Source organism: Phodopus roborovskii, unplaced genomic scaffold, assembly GCF_943737965.1.
Source record: "Phodopus roborovskii unplaced genomic scaffold, PHOROB, whole genome shotgun sequence".
Lineage (NCBI taxonomy): Eukaryota > Metazoa > Chordata > Mammalia > Rodentia > Cricetidae > Phodopus > Phodopus roborovskii.
This window is the reverse complement of record NW_026126517.1, coordinates 8,602,296-8,625,720: the sequence shown is the minus strand read 5'-3', so window position 1 is coordinate 8,625,720 and position 23,425 is coordinate 8,602,296. Positions and strand designations below refer to the sequence as shown.

General features: G+C 40.4%; 1 protein-coding gene across 4 annotated transcripts in view; it reads left to right on the top strand.

The window, feature by feature from the left end:
* Positions 1–23,425, top strand: part of Ntm (neurotrimin) — a 956,051-nt gene that overhangs the window by 620,775 nt on the left and 311,851 nt on the right. The window lies entirely within an intron of this gene.

Sequence of the window (23,425 nt, the reverse complement as noted above, 5' to 3'; positions counted from 1 at the left end):
ACCTATTGAGCTTATGCAGTGTTACAAAACAGCTTTCTGTGCTCTGGGAGTACTAACGGAAAGGGGTTTGAAGTGGTTTTTTTTTTGTTGTTGTTATTTTTCAAATCAGGGTTTCCTTGTGTAGCCCTAGCTATCCTGGAACTAGTTCTGTAGACCAGGATGGCCTCTCACTCACAAAAATCCACCTACTCCTGTCTCCTGAATGTTATGATTAAAGGCTTGTGCCACCACTGTCTGACTTGAAGATGTTCTTGAGACAGTCTGCTGATGGTAGGAAAGAAGACATATAAGGACAATTCAAAATGAACCTCTTTGCAGAAATGAGAGCAAGCCATGAAGAGACAAAGGGACAAAGAGGAGTAGGAATATCTGGAAAAATAAGGATCGGGAAAAAAAGATAAGGTGAATAGCTATTTATTCAGGGAGAAATGTAACTGGTCAACAGCTTTATATCTAATACAGTGTCTCTGTTATTTGGGGCTGATGTGGCTGTGGGATCAGGCTGGCAGGAAAATTGCTCATAACATGGGAGTTAACTGCAAATAGCCTATGCAAGTCTATGTGGTAGGGATTTGTACCAGATTCTCATCATTTATTATAGGTGTCCTGTACACAGCCATTTTTTTCCAGTTTTTACTTCAAGTAGATGTAGTAGTTGTGTACCTGGTGTGTATGTTCAATGTATGTTATAATTAAATACCCTAGTCCTTGAACAACTTCATCAACTTTATCTGTTTTGATAAAGAGAAATAAGAAGAAATTTGGCCAAGTATAGATTAAACCTCAAGAGCGAGCTGGATCAGCCAGATGTAGGGGTGCACATCCTCCATCCCAGGACTCAGGAGTCAGAGGCAGAAAGGAGGAGCACTATAAGTTTGAGGCTAGCCTGGCCTACATAGTGAGCTCCAGGCCAGCCAAAGCTACACATAGTGTGATGGACAAACACTGAAACGTTTTGAGTGATGTCCTAGCACTCTGTATTTCCTTTTTCACTGAGAATTTGGTACAGCTGCCTGGTGAGGATGGGAGAAGAAAGAATTAGATTTCTGCCACCATGTCTAGCTTGTCTGTGTCTTAACTAGGCAATACTTTTTCCACCTAAGAACCTCCAGCATGGCTCAGTGTGTCCCCCTAGCTGTCTGGTTCAGTATGAGACCATATGATGTTCCCTGCAGCTTCCCCCACCCCTCACCCCAGCCCACTCCAGTCATGGTCTTAATTATCTCTACAGGCACTTCTTTGTTGGCTGGGGAGGTGACTCATTGTCAGAATAAAACATTTTGATGGGAATGTTCTACTTGTTCCGTGTTTGGAAGCACCTGTGTTCTGTGTCTGGGGCAAAAGAGGACCAGAGGGGACATATATCATGTTGTACTTTTCTTTCTGGTTGGCTCTCCAAAGTTTAGTGCTAGAATAGGATTCGAGAACTGGCCTACTTTAATTCAGATCACCCTGTGTTGCTTAGGGCCCCAGAAAGAAAAAAAGAAGAAAAACAACAACAAAAAAATCCATCCTCCCTCATCATGAAATTATGCTCTAGACTGCCCATCAACCTAAGGGGAAGAGAAATCTGTGACAAACGCATTGATTGGTGAAACTTTTGAGGCAGTGAATGCTGTCACCAAGCCAGATGGGGCGGCTTCTTTCTGTTTGTTCTGTATACTGGAACTGAATGGAGAGTAATCTGTGTTCTCCCTGGAATGTTGTTTCCTCGATGCTAGATCAAGGGAAAGCGCAGAGCAAGAGAATAGAAAGAGAAAACAGGGGGAGAGCTAGGACAAGAGAAGCCAGATAATGGAAAGGAGCTACAGTGTGGTACTGGAGGGGAAGAGGATGGGCTGGGCAAACTGATCATTCACTGACAGGCTCTTCTATTGCAAGAGCAGCTTGGGAGAGGGGTGCCTTCTAGCCAGGGCCATCTCCTGTGAAAAGCAGGGTTTCTATTCCTCTAATACATGGCCCTTGGAGCAAGTGACATTGCAAACATGTAAAGTTAAAGAAAAGGAGGGTGGAATAAAAGGGTATTATAATTCTTAGATAGATGGTTTTTAAAAGCAGTGATTTGAGTTCTTTTATTCATTACATAGCATAAAGGGCCCAGGCTGTGTTGCCTATGGCTTTAAAATATAGGACCTTATTAAAATCTTTTCTTGTTAGTAACTCAGTGCTTTGGAAACTCACTAAGAGAAAGCCAATTTAATAAAGGTGAGATTTAACGCAAAGAAAGGACCCAAGTCTTGCCTTTCTGCAGAAAAACTTCCAGTATAAAATGGCTTATGATTTTCATTTACCTAAAGAACCCTCTGGAATCAGCATGTGGGGAAGAGGGTGTTTTTCATTAGCTTGCAGGGCACATTCAAGTTTGTATTGTCCCTACTAGGTATAGATTGTTTCTTTAGCCATGGATAAACACATTTTCAACCATACCACCTAAAAGGAAACCTGTGCCCAATATCTGAAGATAGGAAAAGATTGGTCACTTTATCTTGACACAGTTGTTCTGCTTTTTGATGATGGATGATTATCAAAAAGTGTGGAACAATGGGATATGAAGATTGTGGGACATAGGTTAAACACTACCCTTATTTCTGTAAAGCTATCTGGAATAGTTCAATTACAATTAAGGCATGAATATTATTATATTTTCTAAAAGACAAATCCTCTTCTAAATAAACATGCCCATGTCTTGTTCATCAATGCAAAAGCTGTAGTTCTTTTAATCTTCCACACAGACACCTGTTGACCCAGACTAAGAAATGCTCTTCCATTGCTATCTTAGTCAGTTGTCTTCTATGAGCCTCTGAAAATTATCTTGAAGCTAGGAGATAAGGAAGGAGCATAAGAGAGCACACATTGAAGAATTTTAAGGATAATCATAGTAGATGATATTTCATAAGCTTTTGATCAAAGTATAGTTACTCCATTGACCTGACACACTGCCTGGTAAAGGAATATAGTATAATGACGTGAGGAAATTAGGACATTTGGCATTTTAACACTGGTAGATACTGCATGCCTTTGCACCCTTCTTCACATGTATACAACACCAAGTTAGCCCCAAATTGGAAAACTGAAAGTCCATTCCAACTGTTGCATCCTGTTCCAAATTCAAGATTACCTGGCAATACTTTCCTCTTACTCTTCATGACTAGCTGTGACTTCTCATGGAAGAGTGATATGCAGCTTCCCTTTTCCTTCCTTGTACTTTGAAGTAGGCTAAAAGTGTATGCTTCTACTAGGCTTTCTTTTGGGCCACCAACCAGCTCCCAAATAATGTCATAGAGACATTTTTGATGGGAGATGCCATTATGTATATATGTTTCTCATACTGGTTAATAATAAAGCACTGTTGGCCAATAGGAAAGGAAGATAGGAGGGACTAGGAGACAAGGAGGAAATAGGAAGTAGGAAGGAGGAGTCAAGATGGAGAGTCTGGAGAGAGCTGGACGCCAGCCGCCTCCAGGGTAAGAGAAGGCCATGGGAAAATACATAGATCAGCAGAAATGGGTTAATAATTAAAGGCAGAGCTAGCCGATAAGAAACAAGTAACTGGGCCAACAGTATTGTATCAAATACAGAGTCTCTGTGTATTATTTGGGGCTGGCGCAGCGGCAGGACAAGACCGGGCGGCAGCAGGCGGAAAAACCGTACTCGTTACACATTTTCCTGGTTATGAATGCTTGCTCTAGCTTAGGCTCATTTCTCATTACCTTGTTTACATTAACCGGTTTCTCTTTATCTACCTTTTGCTTTGGGACATTTTTCTTTTCTTTCCTTATGTATGTCTTAGTTTTGCTGCTTCTCATGTGTGGCTCTGGCCCTATCTGTCTTCTGACCTCAGGCATCTCCCTCATTCTCTCCTCCTCCTTCTCTCATCTCTTTCAAGCTTAAATTCCTCCTCCTATGTATACTCTCTGTCCTCTAGCCTTATGTTTCCCTCCACTACCTAGCTATTGGATGTTCAGCTTTTTAGTAGACCAACTAGGTACCCTATGCAAAGTTAAACAAATGCAACACATCTTTGCCTAGTTAAAATAATATTTCACAACTTATGCTTATCATCATAAACATTTAATTGGGAAAAGAGGAGAGCTGGAATGTTACTAGTTTCTGTTGATGGTGATATATTTGCTCTGTCAGTTGGAAAAAGTCTCCAGTGGAGAGTTTTGGTTTAATACTCTTCATGGCTGGATAGCTTCAGCACTTTCCATGGACACATTTGGTACAGTTATTGTTGATCAAATTCTCCTTGAAGCTGAATACGTTAGGCAATCCACTGTTTGCTTTTTCTAGTTAGAATGTGTAGACTTCAATTCAAAGTCATTGGCTCTTTGAAAGTAAAGTCATAATTTCTTTGACTACAAAGTCTTTCAAATACTGCATAAGCATCATTTTCTACGAATCAAACACCAAAGGGAGTAGAACAGTTTTGAGGCTTACTTGCTCCTTCCTTTCTATGCTCTCACAATGTTCAGTGTGGCAACATTGAGGCCCACTCAAGAAGGTCCTTGGCAAGGAAAGTACTGACCATGATTTTATAATCTCCCCAAAGGTGAGTCTGAGAATTAGTAATGGTGCTTTCAGCTTAGAGGTGTGCTATGTGATCTTTATGATGGGCAAGGCCTTGGCTCAGCCAATTTTTCCTATTTTGGGAGGCCTCCAGTTGCTGGATTTATTTTCTTCCTCATTTCTTTGGAAAGTAAAACGTGTTCTTTGAGCTCATTTATTTCTTGCAATAGCTAGTTGCAATGATTGTGCCTCTATCTCCATTCCTTCTCAGATTCAGTGGACATTTACTTACTTTGATTTGTAGTGACATTTTTACCAAATAATTTGATATTTTATAGTAGGGATCACCATCTTTCTAATCCATTTTAGTCACCTCCAAGTATGATATTTTTGGTTTAATCATGCCATCACCTATTCATGACAATAATTAAAAATCAGACAAACAGTAGTTGGAGTAACAAATACATCACCAAATCTCTGTGGTGAGCACCAGATATCCATAACCCACCTGTATCAATTAAGGTTAGTCCTGTGGTAGTCAGTGATACCCACCTCTGCCTTAGGGCTCATCCAAAAAAAAAAAAGAATCTGCAGGATGGTCCCTCAATTTCCACAAAATGTATCCAACGTCCTCAGGAGCAGCATCTTGCAGGGGAATCAGAAGGTATCAACAGTAGAAGAAGGAGTCATTGAAGGGTCAGGCTTATTAAGTTTTGTAGGTGACTTTGACACTCATTTCATTGGGCAGAATTCTTATTAAGTGACATGTAATTGCAAGATGGTTTGGACAACGGCAGCCAATATGATGCCGAAAAAGATTAGTGTTCATGAATAGTGAGTGGTGATTGTTATACATTCCTCCCACTAATGTTTCCTTGGGATGATTCCACAAGGTGCCATTAGGACAAGAATACAATTCTTGATTTATGATGGACACACTCAAGAATTTCATATTTTGTAACACTATAAAACTTTACTGTACAACCATATGATTTTATTTTCAATACAGTATTTAATAAGTTATACAACACTCAGCACTTCTTTGAATAATAGGGTTTACATTAAATGGTTTTGACCAACTACATGCTGCTGTACTAACTACTGAGAACACACAACACAAGCTATGGAAAGTTATGGTGGTATTTTATAGGTTTGATATATGAAATGTATTTCAATTATGATGTTTTCAACTTAGAATGGATTTGTTGAGATCCAACATTATCAGGAATAGAAAAGGCCTGTGCACCTGATAAATGTTCATTATCTTCTTCCCTTCTTCAATCCAGCTAGCCCCAGAGTACCTAATATGTACTTAGTAAACTCAGAATAAATGACATCAGTATTCACAGACCTCTGAACTGGAGACCTTTGAAAACTCACCCTGTTCTCTATTGAGCTATGCTGTATCTCTGTGGGTCTGCTTTTAATTTTATCTTATTTTTTTTTTTTTTTGAATTGGAAATATCTCTTAGGGAATCTACACTCTTCTCTCAAAAAACTCCATCTGGCCTAATGGGAGCTGTTCCAACTTTGAAACATCAACCTTGATAGGTCCTTTGGCCACTAAAGATACAGCCTCCAGGGACATGTCTGTACTGGCAATTAACATGAAACATCACTACAGAGACTGAATGACAGTCATTGGCTGTTCTGGATTTTACAGCCTGTTTCAACAAGCCTAATTTAAAGCATGCCTTCCACAAAAGCTAGATGGCTGTTCCTGTTCCCTGTCTCAAGATTTTCAGTCACTTTGCAGGAACTGAAAGAATTAAAAGGGCATGTTCTATTCCATTTCGGCACTTAATTATAAAGGCTACTCATTTGGCACCCCCATTCATTTTACATGTCTTTATTTATTAAGCACTTATTTATCTTGCCACCAAATATGTGGGGCACATTTGTCCATAACTATACCCGAGTGACACCTCTAAGCTTCCTGCATAAAGTCTATCTCCACATAGTGTGTCTCACACATCCATATGTTAAATATTTTCCTAAACACTTCAGCTCTTGGTCCTGGTTCATCTGCTTTTATTGATCCTCTTCCTCTAGAATGTAAGCTTCATGAGGTCTAGGGTTACTCATTGCTACTGTTTAGAGATTTAGTCCCACTGGCTACAAAAGGGTTCCAATAAGCATTCAGTGAATGAGTAACTGAGTTTTCTTCCTTGTTCTTAAGGAATGTAATTTCTAGTAGGGGAAATCTAATGGATTCCAAAATAATTAGGAGGTAGGAAAGATTATACTATTCTAACATATCACTAAGTTAACCAAAAAGATAAAAGGGGAAGGGAGAAATATTTTTATAAATTTATAATTCCAAGTACTCATTAATGTTACTTTATTTCATTGAAATTTTAACCCACATAATTTTGCTTTTATAGATTTACAAACCCAATAGTCTAAATGGCAGAGTCATTTGTTCAAAGTTGAATAGCTAGCAAGTGGGAGACAGGTATTCTTCAGGTCTTCCTAGCTTATTTTTTTTTTTAATCTATACTAATGGTTTTCAAATATTTTATGTCCACTTATATAAACAACCATATTTTAATTTTAACAGGAGAGACAAGGAGAAACAAGGAGATACATGTACATGTGTGCATGCAAGCCACCTGTAGATGCAGACTGGAATGTTTACTATGTGTAAAACTAATATTTTATCTACTCTATCATATCATATCCTTTATTTTAATTGGACTTTCTCCTATTGAACTGCCTTCACAACAAAACAAATGGGTTGTGGAGCAGACTTTGGAAGTCTGTGCTGTTGACATGGTGTGGAAAGTTCCTGGAGATGCAGAGATGGAGAGAAGATTCACAACAGTTCAATGGGAGAAGTGTGTGTCATGGTCATTACTAATAGAAGGAAATTTTTACTGCTTGCTATTAAGATATTTGCCATTTCAAGCAATGATTCTCCTATCATTTAGCCTCTGTCAAATGATTCAGTTGCTTGGTTTTACATGGAGCTTCTGAAAGCAAATCATTGTGTTCCAATATGTGGTGTTGTTCACTTGGCCAGTCACTCAGTTGACTCATTTTGCTGAGGAAGTATGAATGGGCTATACACTGGAAACAAAGGTGACTCACATAGATGTCTTCTCCTGAGGACAAGCTTGTCATGTTAATCCATACAGGCTGCTGTAACAGAATACTGTGTAAGATGCAAAAATTTATGTCTGAATATATGGAGGTCTGGCAATTTATTATCAAGTGCTTCACTAATTTGGAGTCTAGTTAAGGCCCTACTTTTTCATAGAGGGGCTTCTTGTATCTATACATAGTAGGAAGTTTTCTGGGGGCATCTTAAATATGGATACTAATCCTACTGATAAAGTTCTGTATTCTGAACCTAATCTCCACACTTTAAGCCCCCAAACACATTTTCTGATAGTGGCACATTGGTGACTGCTTTTAATATATGGCTTTTGGGGTACAAAGCTTTCACTGCACAACGTTTGTACTTCACTTGAAGATTTTTGTCTAATAATATATTAGCCTTTCTGTGGACTGACTTTCCAAATCACTCTTTGCCTGGAGCTATTCTACTTTACAAACATTCCCCAGGGAACAGGTGTTCTTCCATAACTACTTCAGGGTAACTTGGTGATGCTGCATTAGATTCTCTCCATCCATCCTGAAATTGAATTTGTAAGTAAAAGTGAAACTACTCTTGGTGGTCTGTTAGCACACCAGTCGGCAGTGGTGGATTGTCTTTGTACAGCATTGCTTCTGAATGACTGCTGTAGGCATGGTGGTGTGGGCTTATGGACTTTGTCATTACCTCTTTAGGCTGAGATGAGGACTTTCTCCAAGTGAAGGGAATGAACATTGTCACATTTAGTTAAACCAGGAGTTCTCTTGAGAAATTGATATGTGTGGCTGCATGGACAGTGCCATCATTTTGACAGTTTTCTGGGCCTGATGAATTGATTGTTGGCAGAACAAGGAAGGCTGCTGAGATTTAAAAAAATAAAAGTCTGTGACAAGAAGGCATCTAATCAGAGGAGTCTCCCACATAAATACAGTATAAATGACTAAAGTATGTGCTCCAGATATTACAATCCCATTTCTTTATGCTAAGCCTCTATAGTAATGGATTTGTTATTTCTAGATTTGGCAAATAGGCAAACTAAGCCATATCATCATGATACAGAAAAGTGATATCATTTATCTGGATCTGTAGGTATAGATCTAATGGATCTGGAACCATCTACATTTTGAGAAAATATTTGATTTAGTTGTTTAGTGGTTAAGAGTTCTTGCTGTTGCCAGGTGCACACACCTTTAATCCCAGCACCCAGGAGGCAGAGGCAAGCATAAGTTGGAGACCAGCATGGTCTATAGAGCAAATTCCAGGATAGCCAGGGCTACACAGACAAACCCTGTCTTGGAAAAAAAATAAAGGAAAGAAAGAAAGAAAGAAAGAAAGAAAGAAAGAAATAGTGCATGCTGCTTTTGCAGATAGCCTAGTTCAATTTCTAGTGACCAAGTCAGGTGGCTCACAACCGCTTACAATTTCAGTGTCAGGGTATCTGATGCTACCTTCTGGCCTCTTTGGCACCCGCACACAGGAGTACATACTCAAACGCAGACACACATATACACATAAATAATAAAAATCTTTTTTTAAAAATGTGACACAGAAAAGTTGGCATTGGGATATGTTGCTTCTGGACACACCACTGATGCTTCCATTTTCAAATATTAATGACTTATGGATGTTATATATTCAGACAACCCTAAGCCTATATATCTTACCCAAAAAGGCAACTTCACAAAATTATGCTAATTGGGTAAATGACTGACAACTAATACACATATATGTGTATATTACTTTTTCTTATTTTACATATTGATCCCAGTTCTCTCTCTCTCCCTTTCCTCCCATGAACCCTGAGCCCCTTCTCCCATCCCATTTCTCCCCACTCCATAGGGAGAGTGATACCCTCCAGGAGAGACAATCAAAATCTGTCAAGTCATTTGGAATAGGCACTAGGCCCTCCCTCTTGCCTCTAGGCTAAGGAAGTATCCCTTCATGGGGAATGTGCTCCCAAAGTCCTTTTGTGCATCAGGGATTCATCCTGGTTCCACTGTCAGAGGTCCCTTAGACTGCCCAGGCCTTCTAACTGAGACCCATGTTCAGGGGGTCTGAGTCAGTCTAATGCTGGTTTCCTAGCTATCAGTCTGGGGGTCTATGAGCTCCCCCTTGTTCAGGTCAGCTGTCTCTGTGGGTTTCTATAGCCTGGTATTGACACCTTTTCTTATCACTCCTCCCTCTCTGCAACTGGATTCCAGGAGTTGGGATCAGTGTTTAGCTGTGCGTGTCCGCCCCTGTTTCCATCAGCTACTAGATGAGGGCTCTATTGTAGCATATATACATTTATTTTATGAAACATTTTTATATGCATGCAATTAAATTTTTTTACTTCAAAGCATTGTACTTACTGGTCTGTACTAATCAAATTATTTTAAATTATTTGTCTTTTTAATCCTATAATCAAAATATGTTATACTATTGTAAAGATAGTTATATTTGTCTTAAAACAATTATTTAATAGGCAGGATGAGAAAATGCCTGTTGTATTAAAAGTCTAACAATTATTTTGTGAGTGGGTGTATTTTCCAAGGAAATTGGATCAGATTATCTTGAGGTATACTTAAGGGAAAATTGAAGTTGGTTGACAGTTTCTCATGTCTATCAGTCAGCTTTGGCTACATTTTGCTGCAAAAACAACTGATTTCAATATGGATTTATCTCATACATGTCCATATATATATATATATATATATATATATATATATATATATGTATAGATTTCAATTAATTTAATTTCTGGGCTAAAGCTTGAAGGAATAAGTTAGAGTTAAGACATGGAGTCTTGTCCCAGAGAGAAAAGAATAGAAGACCCACATGACTGCTCCAAACCCTTCCATTTTATAGTAATAGGTGAGATTTCTACTCCTTTTTGTGTTGGCCACAACAAGTCAGATGGCCAAAACTAATGTCAATGCACCAAATACTCTAATCCTTTCCTAAAGAGAAGCCGCAAATATTAGGAACAACAAAATAGCACACCCCATAGTGTTATTATGTGTAGCTAGAACGCTGGCAGCTGGGATAGAAGAATCAATCTTATTGATTTTGATCCTCAAAAGAAACCAGTAAGTTTAACAGAATGGATTTTATTCATTGCATTTTGAAAACAAGAAAACATAAAGCTAAAATCATTTTTTTTTAAAAAAAAATTCAAGTTTCATAGAGAGTGAAGTGAAAATTATAGATTTGAACAGAAGGGCAAATCTTTCTTCTTAACTTACATATAAATCTGGTAGTCTCCTCATCCTGTAGTATGTTGTGTCTGTATGAGGCCAGAAAACTACACATACAATAGAAGGACTGACTCTAGCTTTATACTTTTGTATATATAGTTTATATTCTTTGTATGTATGTGAATGTGTGTGTGTGTGTGTGTGTGTGTGTGTGTGTGTGTGTGTGTAAATGGGTTTGCAGATCTGTGCTTAAGTGGGTTTGCACCTGTGTGTATATGTGATTTTGTGTGTGTGTGTAGATGTGTAGGTGGAGATCAGGGTTACGGGTGTCTTCTTTATCAGATATACACCTTGTTTTGTTTTTCTTTATTTTAGGGGCCTGGGGATTTGAACCTAGGGTTGAATGCACAGCAGTTAGGCATTTTACCACTGATCTGCATTTCAAGCTTCCCCTGACTTTTTGAGACAGAGTTTCTCACTGATTCTGTAGCTCATGGATTCCTCTAGACTATGTTGCCAGCAAGCTCTGGGAATCCTCCTGTGTCTACTTTCACACCACTGGGGTTATAGGTATATGTTTTTACAAACAGATTTTTCTTTTTTTTAACATGGATATTGATAATTAAATTTGCATCCTTGTGCAGCAAGGCAAAGCATTTTACCAACCGAGCCATCTTTCCAGCCCGTACTTTATGTTATATAAGGGGGCTGATATTAAAAATTCAAGGCAGTCCTTGCTGTTCACGAATATAATCTTTAATTTTAGCATTAAGATTTTATTTTCATTCAGTAGTGTGTGCGTGTGTATGTGTATTCATACATGTATGTGCTTGCATGTGCATGTGTGTGCTTGCTAGTGTGCATGTACACATGTGCTCACATGTACCCAGGTTCTTCTCATCCTCTTTATGACTTTCCAAATGCAACTGTAGACCTGCCAAAATTGCTGAGTTTTGAATCATGAATTAGTTCTGTTTCTGTTGATGTAAACCTGAACAGAGGAGAGACTTTATCCACCTTCCTGCATTATTAAGATTTCAGATATGGTTTTGATAAAAGCCTGCAAGTACAAAATTTGCTATCAAGCCTAATGTAGCATGGAGGATTTTGTCTGAGCTAGCAAAGTATCACATTTTCATCTCCTGTGAGCCAGGGACTGAGCTTATAAACTATTTTCCACATTCTTGCTCTACTGAAAAGAGAGAGAAGGGGTTGGGGGGAGAAAGACTATGTCAATTTGAATCTTAATCAGTGAGTGACTGAGTGGGCTGTGAACCCAGCTACCTGATAGATTGCCCTGTAACTGTGCTGTACATACTCTATAATCTGGATAAGAACATTGACTTGAGGGAAAGGAAAAGCAATATTACACACTAAGTGGGCTGGATGACTCATACAGCTTGCTTGATGTTTGCTGTGCATTTAGCAATAGTACTGTGCACTGTAGGGAAGATGCAGCACCTTCCAGCTCCTAGGATCTCCAGCTGAGGAGATACGTCAAGCAGTATTGAGCAGACTCTTTCAGCCGAGTTGGTAAGAGGCTTCCCCACATGACCTTCTTTCTTTTCTTTGTATTGGGAAAAAAGAAGCATAACAGCCATCCACCTGCTGCACTGTGGAGATGACAGCATCAGTCCCATCACAAGGGGCTTTTCTTTGCAAGTCAGAGACTGAATCATCATAAGCTATAGGCAGTCACCTTTCTATCATTTCCTTTGTCTTACAGCTTCTGAGTCATTAGAAATTAACAGGTGACTGATTAATTGGCTGATTAGTACAGTCTTTCATATCACAAGCATTGATGAGGTCATTCCATGTTTACCGCTATGTCAAAAGGTAGAGAATCAAAGGTACTAGAAGAATAGCTCTTAGCCTTCATCTTGAGGTTCAGGGGGGGATACAAAAATCACTCAACAAAAGCCACACCAGTTCTCAACACAAGCTGCTTTAGGACACAAGGGAAACTGGGTGGTGGTATTGCAAACCTTTAATCCCAGCACTTGGGAGGCAGAGGTCAGCCTGGTCTACAAAGCCAGTACCAGGAAAGGCTGCAAAACTACACAGAATAACCACGTTTCAAAAAGAAAAAAAGAAAAGATACAGGGAGAATACATGTCTACTCTAAAGGCCTGGAGAGGGGTTCAAGGAAATAGAATTTGAAAGGAATCTTCAGCAATGATGAAGCTAATACAAAGAGGTAATTGTACCTTCTAAAGTATATAACAAAGAAGATAGGCAAGAAATAATAGGGACCAGGGACAAGTGGGCAGGACAAGACATGAAGTAAAGTGGAGGCACTCACTGGGTGTTTATCTCTTCCTTCTTAACAAACTTGATTTTGGATGCTTGTGTGGAAACCATTCAACATATCTCAGGCAAGAATATAACTTCCTTAAAAACATTTAATTGTTTCCTGAACTGCAAATCCATTTGAAGCTTCGCTTCAAGAATAGTCAGGGGCTGGAAATATAGCACAGTGATAGAGAGTCTGCACATCATGCGTGTAGCGCTGGGCTCCATCCCAGAACTGTGAAAACAAACATATAAAAAGAGTGATACCAAGGGCAAGGATAGTACCAGGGAGTCGGTATTGTTATTCCTTTTGTGGCTTCTGTTCTTCTCAGTACACAGAATCGCTTACTCTACCTCTCCAAAGCACAAAATAGAATACAAGAGCCATGTGGCAATCTGGAAAGACATTTCTTTTGTTTTTCCCTTACAAAAACTCTGTGAAAGGATCCATGTTTGTGAATCTTGGGTCTAGATGCCTACACGTGGACTATTTGAACAATGGCCAGCAATGACGTATGCTGCATGAATCCTTCTGGGGACAGGAGTCTGAAGAAGAGTGCTTGCACTAGGGATTCCCAGAGAAGAGATGAGACTTTTTACAGGAAACATCTCCTTTGCAAACTACACTTGTGTCATAAGAATTTCTAGAAGTTTGGAAACATATCCACCATATTTCTGGAGTTAGCCCACCAGGTATTCTCTGAAGTTGATTTGGGATTGGATATGGGAATCTAATTTTTAAAGTAGCGTGTGCCTACATATGTGAAAAAACATTGAATAGGGTAGAATTTCTGTCTTGAAGAAGGGAATCCTTCTGCGCGAAAAGGAAATGGTACAGGCTAGATGTGTGGAATGCTGTGCCCACTGGGATAGAGTATGGAAATAAAAGCCATTTGAGTGGAATGACTTCCAGGAGTCTATAACATCCCTTCAGGAGGGATCAAACTGCATTTTGAGGCTTGAGCAATACAAATACAGAGCAGCAGTAATTAGAAGGTAGAACGCGCAGTTTGTTGTCTGTTGCAGTGGGGGGACAAGCAATGCACCTGGAACAGCTTCCATATCTTTGGCTCCGATAATGAGGTAATTAGCTGGGAGAGGAGAACAGGGCTTTGTGGTAGGAGATGACAAGCTGAATTTTGACATCTTGTTTTTGAAGTGCCTACCAAGCCTCCAATTGTACAAATCCAAGTAGATGTATATATGGAAGTCCTGAGCTAAGGCTAGCACTTTTGTAATAATTGTTTACAAATGATAGAAAAAGATTGTGTGTGTGTGTGTGTGTGTGTGTGTGTGTGTGTGTGTGTGTGTGTTTACATAAATTTCCTATGGTAGGTACAATTGAGACAATAACAATCCATGAATTTTGGAGACTTAAAAATGAAAAGGAGGAGAAAGAGCAGCTTATAAAGGCCTAGTCAACACCATTAACAAAAGAAGGTTCCGTCCCCAAAGGTTAGGAAGAGTGAAGGAGTCAGTGTTAGCCATCCACTGGATTTGGTTAGTTAGAAGTTAGTGGTGACTTTGAGGAGAAGAGGCTTTTTGCTTGTTTGGTTAGTAGGTTTTTGTTGTTTGTTTTGTTTGTTTGTTTTTTTTCCTGTGGCTTTGGAAGCTGTCCTGGAACCAGCTCTTATAGACTAGGCTGGTCTCGAACTCACAGAGATCTGCCTGCCTTTGCCTCCCTAGTGCTGGGATTAAAGGCATTTGCCACCACTGCCCTGCAAGGAGAAGAGTTTTATTCTTAATTATCATTCATATCCATCTGAGTTCCTCACCTTGGTGATAAACTTCATCCTGCATTGGCCAAGAAAGTGTTCTGTGAATTCTGACACACATGATTTTTACAAGCTAAAATTACATGATCAGATAAGGACTGTATTGTTATTATGTTTCTAGCTCATTATTAACTATTGTCATTTATCCCTTGTGCTCAACTTAAAAGCTAAAGCTTACCATTGTTGTGTGTATATATAAATAAAAAACATAGCATCTGTGGGGGGGACTACAACCTGAAGTCTGAGGGACCCACTTGGAATACTCTTCTACTAGGTAAAGGAGGCTTTTGTAGAATTCTGGAAGGAGAAAGAGATACTCTGCTACAGAAGTAAAAACAGAGATGGAGAGGACCCCACAGGCATGATATCTAACCATCTAGCCTAATAAGCAGTTGATATACATTGCTGAAAAATGGGTGGTATAATCAGGACATACCCAATGACAGGAGACATCTAATGTCAGCTGTGTGTGACAGGAGTTTGTTAAGGAAAGCAACTTCTGGTCCCCAGGTCCCTACTGTTTTTTAAACTGTTCACAATTTTCAGAGTTTGAATTTGAGCCTACTAGCCTCATCTGAGTCTTATACAAACATCAAGGACTGTTTATTCTATTTCAGTGATATAGGTGTGGCACCTCTAACTCATCAAATTATGCTTCTAGTCTTTTCTGGACACAAGATCTTTTTCTCGGCTGTCTGCTGAGTATTTCCTTCATTATGTTCCACTCTCACAGATTTTGTATTTAAGAAGCCCTATACTTGATTCTGTGTCCACATTCACACTTTGAGTTCTAACTATGAAACCCACACACTCATCTGGCTACCAGGCACTTGGATAGACACCTTGAAGCTACAAAGGGGTCTGATCCTGATTTCTTGTTGTTGGCTGAGTTTACTTTTGAATGGCTTTTGTCTGGCATTTAGACATCCACAGTGGTAATCCAAACCCTTTCCCCTTCTCACCTGTATGATTGAAATCAGTCATGCTTCCAAACACAGGTCTACAGCCCCATATAGCATCCCTATAGCCTGGTCATATTGCTCTTTTTATTTCATTTGAGCCAATGTCCTATTTCAATCACTGTTAGCTCTGTGGAAAGCATGAATGACTAAACACACTCAAGCTACATATTCAGGATCCTTTCCATTCTAGACCAGCCCTTTTTGTAACTTAACACATTTTATTTTTTGTGCATTATTCTCCAGATAAGGTGGCCAAGTTCTAAGATGGTGTCTTTCTATGGTCACTGGCATTCTACTCTAGTGTGAATGAACTGAGAACTGAATGTGTGTTTGAAAGAAGTGCCTGGTGGATCTGGGTGTCAACTTGATACTACCAACTCATGGAGTCTTTTAGAGGAGTCTTTGATCACACTGATGACAATTGGATGAGGAGGAATCAGCTCAGCAGGACTGGAGAGATGAACATTAAAATTATGATGAATAGGAATTTAATCTGGGAGCAAGGGAGCAGAGGGGTAGAGGCTAAAGCAAATCCAGGCTGGTGCTGTGCAGACACCAATATACAGAGCTTTGAGGGCTGGCCTGTATAGTATAGTAAGTGCCTGAAGAATTTTAAAGATAATGACACATTCAGTGTGTATTTTAAGAAGACTCTGGATGTTGTGAGAATGGATGGTAAGAACAGGAGTCAGGGAATAAAAACAAGAAGACACTCTACTCTCCCCTCTGGTCACATCACCACACCTGCTACAATATAGTGAATTGTTGTTTAGAGATCTTCATGTAGAAAAATGTCGATGGGAATATGTAACGAATTCACTACAGAGGTTCCTCGTCAAGCTAAAAGCAGAATTCTACTTCTGGGTATGCATTTCCAAAGATCTTAAATCAGCATGTTGAAGTACTGTCTGTGTGGTCATGCTTATAGTAACACTATTTTCAATAGCCAAATCATGTAGTCCTCCTAAGGGTTCAGGAGAGGAAGGATGGATAAAAATAAATATGGTAACTCTACAACTGTGCAAAAGCAAGAGATCCTGTCCTCTGCCACAGTGTGTATAGAATTGGAGAACATTTTGCCAAAAGAAAGCAAATATTACATGATCTCAGTATATAGAGAAATACAGTGAATGGACTCATGGTGGGAGAGAGTAGAATGTAGATATCAGTGGTTGAAGAGGTCTGAGGAGATGATAGGAAAGGGGGATAGGGCTGGAGGATAGCTTGGTTGGTAAAGCAATTGCCTTGCAAGCCTGAAGACCAAAATTCAGTCCTCAAACTCAAATCAATAAAAGTCAAGCATAGTGACATTGTTTGTCATCCCAGTGCAGGGGAATATGTGGATCCTTGGGACCCACTGGCCAGCCAGTCTAGCTGACTGGGGGATTCTAGACCAGTTAAAGAACGTTTCAAAAAAACAAAACAAAAAAAAAAAAAAACAAAAAAAAAACAAAAATGGGGTATAGACTTGAGCAGCAACGTCTAAGGTTCCATTCACATGCCCATACACATACATACATATACACTCAGGTAATATTTTTAAAATTAAAAAGTAAGTGGATGTGTTCAGGACCCAGTTAGGAGGAGCAGGTCTGATGTAGGCTGACAGCATGGGTGAACAGAACTCACAGTTGATCATTGCAAGTTTCAATGCCACTGGGAGGGTGAACCTTGAGTGCTGGTCTCATAAACAGTGTCAGGTGCTTAAAGTGATAGATTGGGTCAAATGGCTTGATCTGGCCATTTCACAATGCATGAAAATTATAATATCCATTTTTATCCCATAAATATTTACAGTTATAATTTGTCAATGTACAATTTTTAAGAAATGGACATTCTTGCTCCCTACAGGTGACTCCTGCTGTAGGGATAGGGGATTCCTGGTTGTACCTAAAATTTGATTTTTGGTTTGTGTCCGCCACTACCATAGTTTCCTCTGTTTAAAACTGCATCCCCTCTCTGTGGGCACTGACAAACTCCTGTCCGTCTACTAAGATACTGCTCAAATCCAGCCCTACACAATTTATCTCTTTTAATCCTTACAGCAACCACGTGAGGCAAATATTTTATCTCTACTTTTCAGATGAGGGAAAAAGGCTCACAAAGATTAAGGACTGGCTCAGTGTACATAATGGTGTCTTGGGATTTACAGCTGGGCCTTGTCATCTTCCAACCTGCATTGCCACCCCTCAAGGCTCCTGCTAGCATGCATGATAGAAGAGGAATAATTGCTGGGTCGGTGTCCATCCTGCAGCCCTGGGGTCAACATGACTCTGATTATGTGTTTCATTCTATCTGAACTCCAGTCCCTGTGCTGTGACACAGTAATTTCCTTACTCACATACAGCCTCTCTAGGTAGAAGATGCCACTCTTCTAGGAGGCAGCATGGTAATTCATCTAAGTGAATCACTTGCTTTCATGTCTTTTCTCTTGACCTGGATGACCCTCAGCCTTAACAGACAATCACTTTAGAGACATGGACCCATTTCTCACAACTTTTACAGAGTCTTTCTGTGCTTTGCCTGTAGAACACCTGCCTCCTGACTCTGCTGTGGTATTTCATACACATTCACTTTTCTTTTATTCTTTAATCTTATTTGAGCTCTGAAGTTTGCTTTCTATCACCTTTACTTTCTTTGTAGGCTCTGTGTGGTAGGACCAGGAGTCCCAGAGTAAGATTGTTCCGGAATGTCCATTCCCTATGCACATAACAGCCCCTTGCCTTCCCTGGGTAGCAGCTTATGCCTCCATAATAAGAGTCACACCATGTGACTCTAAGCCATCTGCTTGTGTGTACCATGGAAGGGCAGTAGATTCTTTGGGGTTTGTGCAGCACACTGTACCTGTCCAGCTAGCTTGGATGTCAGGAGCACTCTGAGGTCCGGAATCACACTGTCACAGTCTCAGTGACACAAAAGGAGTCTGTGATAAGACTTCTTACCTGAGTATGGTGGGCAGTGGGTGTCTTCTGTCTTCAGGCACAGGGCAGACACTAGTCCTGTGGAATTTTTTCTCTGAACTCTGGAGAACACTTACAGTGCTCTGAGCAGTGTTCCTAGACTACCCCCCCTCACACACTTCCTGTAATGCGGGTGTCATATTGGGGAAATGCCCTTGAAATGGTACGGTGGAGCCTGAGCGTCCCTTGAAGTTTCCATTTCCTTCTTCCCAAAGACAATGCATCTTGCCTGGATCTACTTCCACTTGTTACTCCTGTGTGACAAATGTCAGGAGTATTTGGGGCCCTGGGCTCTGACAGGTAGAACGCATGCGCAGCTCATCCCCTTCCTCCTCTGCTCCAGTCACTCCCTTTCCCCGTTTTCAGTCCTCCTGCCCCACAACCCACCTCCACTCTAGGCAACCCTGGCTGTGTTCCCCCATCTTTCCTGGAGGCCTTGTAAATGTACAGACCATTTAGACTTTAAGACAGTGGGGCCACTTTTCATCTCAGGCCAGGCTGCTGCCTGGTTTTACGGGGTCATAAAAGTCCTGACAGGAGTCATAAAAGCCTCCAATTGCACTGCAGAAACCCTTGGAGTATATTTTAAGGGCCCCTGAGTTTTCATTTTGCTGCTTTTATGGGGACTCGTAAAAGCTGCGTGGAGCAAGCCCACTGATTGGCTGCTCAGCACGGAGGTAGTTAAAATTACAGCTTTAGACAAATTGTTCCAGTCCCCATAAATCAGCATCTGGCATGTGGCAGGGGAAGGCTTCCAGTTCTGCGGCATCCCCATGGCCTCTGGGTCCCACCACTCAGGCAAGGCTATGCTTGAGACATCCTGACGAACCTGCCCATCATCTTTTCCTGAAGGCTTCATTGCAGCCTGAATGCTATTTAATCAACCAGCTGTTTATATACATTTTGCTAAACAGCTGGCCAGTGTTTTATTACTATAAGCCTGAGTTTTAAAAACCAGATTTATTTATTTATATCTGATCATGGTAGAGTCAGTCTCAGATTCCATCAGCCCGACTTCAGTGTCGGGCTAGATATACAATTTCTACTTTCTTTCCGGAGGTGCACACACCCCATCATGTATGTCCTGCCTTTCTTCTTCTCCCCATTCTTTCTGTGGTTCTCCTGATGTATTCAGTGTGCCCCCAGAAGGGCTCTATGGCATTAAAGTGATGGGTGGGCTTTGTCATCCTCTGATCTCTTCCCACCTCTTCCCCTTATAACCTGGCTGAGCTCTAAGCCACCATGGGCACTCTGTATCAATGTTGCTTGAGCTTATGGCTAAAGTGTATGTACCATCACTCTTGAGAATTATCCAGATGATGATTAAAGATGCAGCCATTATTTTCTCTTCTCCTCTGTCCAGACCCTGGTTTAGGATGTCTCCACTGACAGCCTCGGGAGCAGCCTGTGGCTTCGGAAGACTCACCACCTGTCACCTGGAATTTCAGAGCAGGGGTGTCTTTCCCCCTACTTTGGCCTCTCTTCCCATTCAGGGAAGAAAGCTTTCAAAAGGGGCTCTGGTGGTGATAGAAGTAAGGAAGGAGTCCCTGCTGGTACTCCCTTGAGAGAAATGTGTGGCTCCTATTTGTGTGTCTGCCTCTGTTCCCATGGTAACCACCTCTCTCCCCTACTATTTCTAACGAGCACGTGCTTGTGGGAGTATCACTCTAAAAAAGAATGATGCTTTCTCCTCCTTTTCTGGAGACTAGCCAAGTCAATATTTCCAGAAGCACTGGATACCTTCTTACTTGGGGAATGACCAACAAAGTACAGATTGAAGTGAGGAGTCAGTTGAAGTAAAAAAAAAAAAAAAACAGCGTTGTGGTGGAGAGGAAACACACAGCCTGTGGATAAACTATGGATTAAATAGTAGTGTTAGCCTGAGAATGAAGGGCAAGGTGCAGGTGATCAAAATTCCATCACCATTATTAGTTCCCTTTCAAAGTCATGGCTGGCAGAGCAGCCTTCCTAGGGGCAAGAAGGAAAAGGGGTATAGGCTTGGCTGAGAATTTCCTGTATAAGTCAAAGGACAAAGCAGACTCTTCTGTGCTGAAGGGAGGGCCTTATTCTTTTCTTAAATATATGAACCAATTGCAAAGGTTATAAGCTATGTAAGAGAAAAACACCTCTTATTTCTGTCTTGCTCTAGTTTTATATAATTATTATATCAACTGTGGCTGATCAAAGCATTCATTAAAGAGAAACTATCTCTCCCATGCTTTTGTTGCAGTTTTGGAGCGATTTGACAGGCTTTCTATGGCTCTAGTTTTATTTCCCTTTTCTTTTTCATGCTTGATTTTAGTCCATGCCCTCCCCCCCACCACACACACACACATTTTGCATGCTGGCGTTTCTAATATGTAGCTTTCACTTTTCACATGACTTGATCAAATTCTCTTAAGGCATCAAGGAGAAGGAGATCACAGATGCCTTTAGGCTTTCAGCTGTGAGTCCAGTGTGTGAGTGCTAAGGCCCATTCAACCTCAGAGATACCATCAACCCAATCTGGGATGGGGATCAGGGTGGAGCCAACTCTCCATTGGCATAATCACCCCTTGTTTTCACTGTGTTTTTCTTTAAAATTCTGGCTTGTGGGCAGAGTCTATTGCTTTGTCTCAAAAGCCAGGTACAGATCTGATGCTCAGTTGTCAGTCCTGGAAGGAAGGAATTCTATGGAAAGAAGGATGCCCTATCCTTGGCTTTCAGTCCCTGATGCTACCACCTTCCTGTCTGATGCTGTTCTTCCTTTATTTCTGTGGTATATTTCCTGTAGAGGTTCCTTCAGTTTATTTACCATAAACCATTTTCCCCCAGTAGATTTCAGTACTGCAAATGAATTGGAGAGGATATGACTTAAATATGGAAAGTGTTTGGGGTAAATGTGTACAAGTGCATTTTTCATATTAACATGCTTCCATTTCCTATTGTGTGGCATAATTTTATCACATTCTCCACTGGGCTAATGATAGGTTCCTTCACAAATTTATAAAAGTCTGCTTTGGTCTCTCCTCTCTATTCCATTATTCATTCGTTTATTCTCTCATTCAATGCACCGAGTTTAGACACTGCGCTGAGTACCACGCTGGTGCCTGGGGACATGGAGATAAATAAGAAACAGTTGCTGTCCTCTTGGAATTCATAAGCAAATAGGGCAGAAAAATATAATCAATTGCTTCCTAAACATTGTGGGGGGGGGGAGGCAGCATAATACCAGTAGGAAGGACGGGTACGAAATGACTTTCTGCAAGGGTTTTTTATCTTATCTGGAATTTCCTAAAGAATGAGCAAAGTGCATTTCATGCAGAGCAAGCAACACAGGAAACTTGCAGAAACAAAGGGCAGCTTGAGAGCTGTGTGGCACTCCTGGTTATCTGCTGAGGGAGCATAGGCAGGAGCATCCATAGCAGACAAGAGGCTGAAGAAGAATGTGTGGGTCAGCTTGAGAGACAGAGCTACTGCATTAAATAAAACGGAACTTAGATTTCTAAAGACAAATGCAGAATCACATATGCTCCTATGGGAGTGTGAGGCATCCCATCTCTTTAGCTTAGTATGAGTGAGTGCAGCGCCTCCTTCATACAAAGCAGTACACTGTGTATGAAATCAATGCTAACAATACACAAGCATGCATGTCATGTCAGCTTTCTCAGACTTAGATCCTTTGTTCCAGATATAGTGCATACACATAAAGGAGCTGATTTGTAGTAATACATGTAACATAACACACCCATAATTGCTCAGTGTTATAAATTTCAGAGGTGAAACCATGCAACAAATGTGAGTAGTGGTTAAATGGTATTAAGAACAAAAAGTTATGGAAACAGAGGAGTAATTACATAGACATGGATGAGCAAAGAAATATGAATCAAGGGCCTGAAAGAATGGATGACATACAGAAGGGTGAAGTCTAGATGGGGAAAAAGATCAGAATCAACATACAGCCACATGAAAATGAAAAATACAATAGAAGATGGTGAATTAGTGAGACCTGCAGGGTCAATGGAGAGCTGACTGAGATTGTCCATCATTGTGGAGATAGTCTCTGCAAATGCAGGAGGGTTTTCAGAGGTCAAGGGTGTTGTTTTCCTTTCACTGAAGATTTTAGGTAGGAAAGTGATACAGAATTGGTTCACACTTCCATTATGGATCTTTATGTCAGATTTGTTGTATAAAAACTATCAAATTTAGTAATTTTTCTTATGTTGAAAATATTACTGTTGTTGAAACATGGTGCTTCTTAGTACCCCTTGCTGGGTACTAGAACACACTCTGTAGACTAGGCTGGACTTGAACTTACAGGGATCCACTTGCCTCTGCCTCCTGAGTGTTGGGGTTTGTTCCCCATGTCTGACTATCATCTCTTAATTGGAATTTGAGTACAGAAGGTGTTGATAAGTGAGCCATGAGGAGGATGTCATAGGTCCAAGATATGAGGGGACAGACAGGGCTTTTAGTAGCAGTGATACAGGATTACCATTTGACATCAAGTCCTTCTAAGAATACAGTTAATGCTCTGCAGAGAGAAAAAAAAACAAGCAAACACACAAAATTCTATTTATCCCTCAAAGAGGAAGGTTTTGCCCTTTGTTTTCAAAATTTTCAAATGTTAGTATGAACAGGTTGTTCTTTTATTTTATTTCTATCTTTTGCTCTT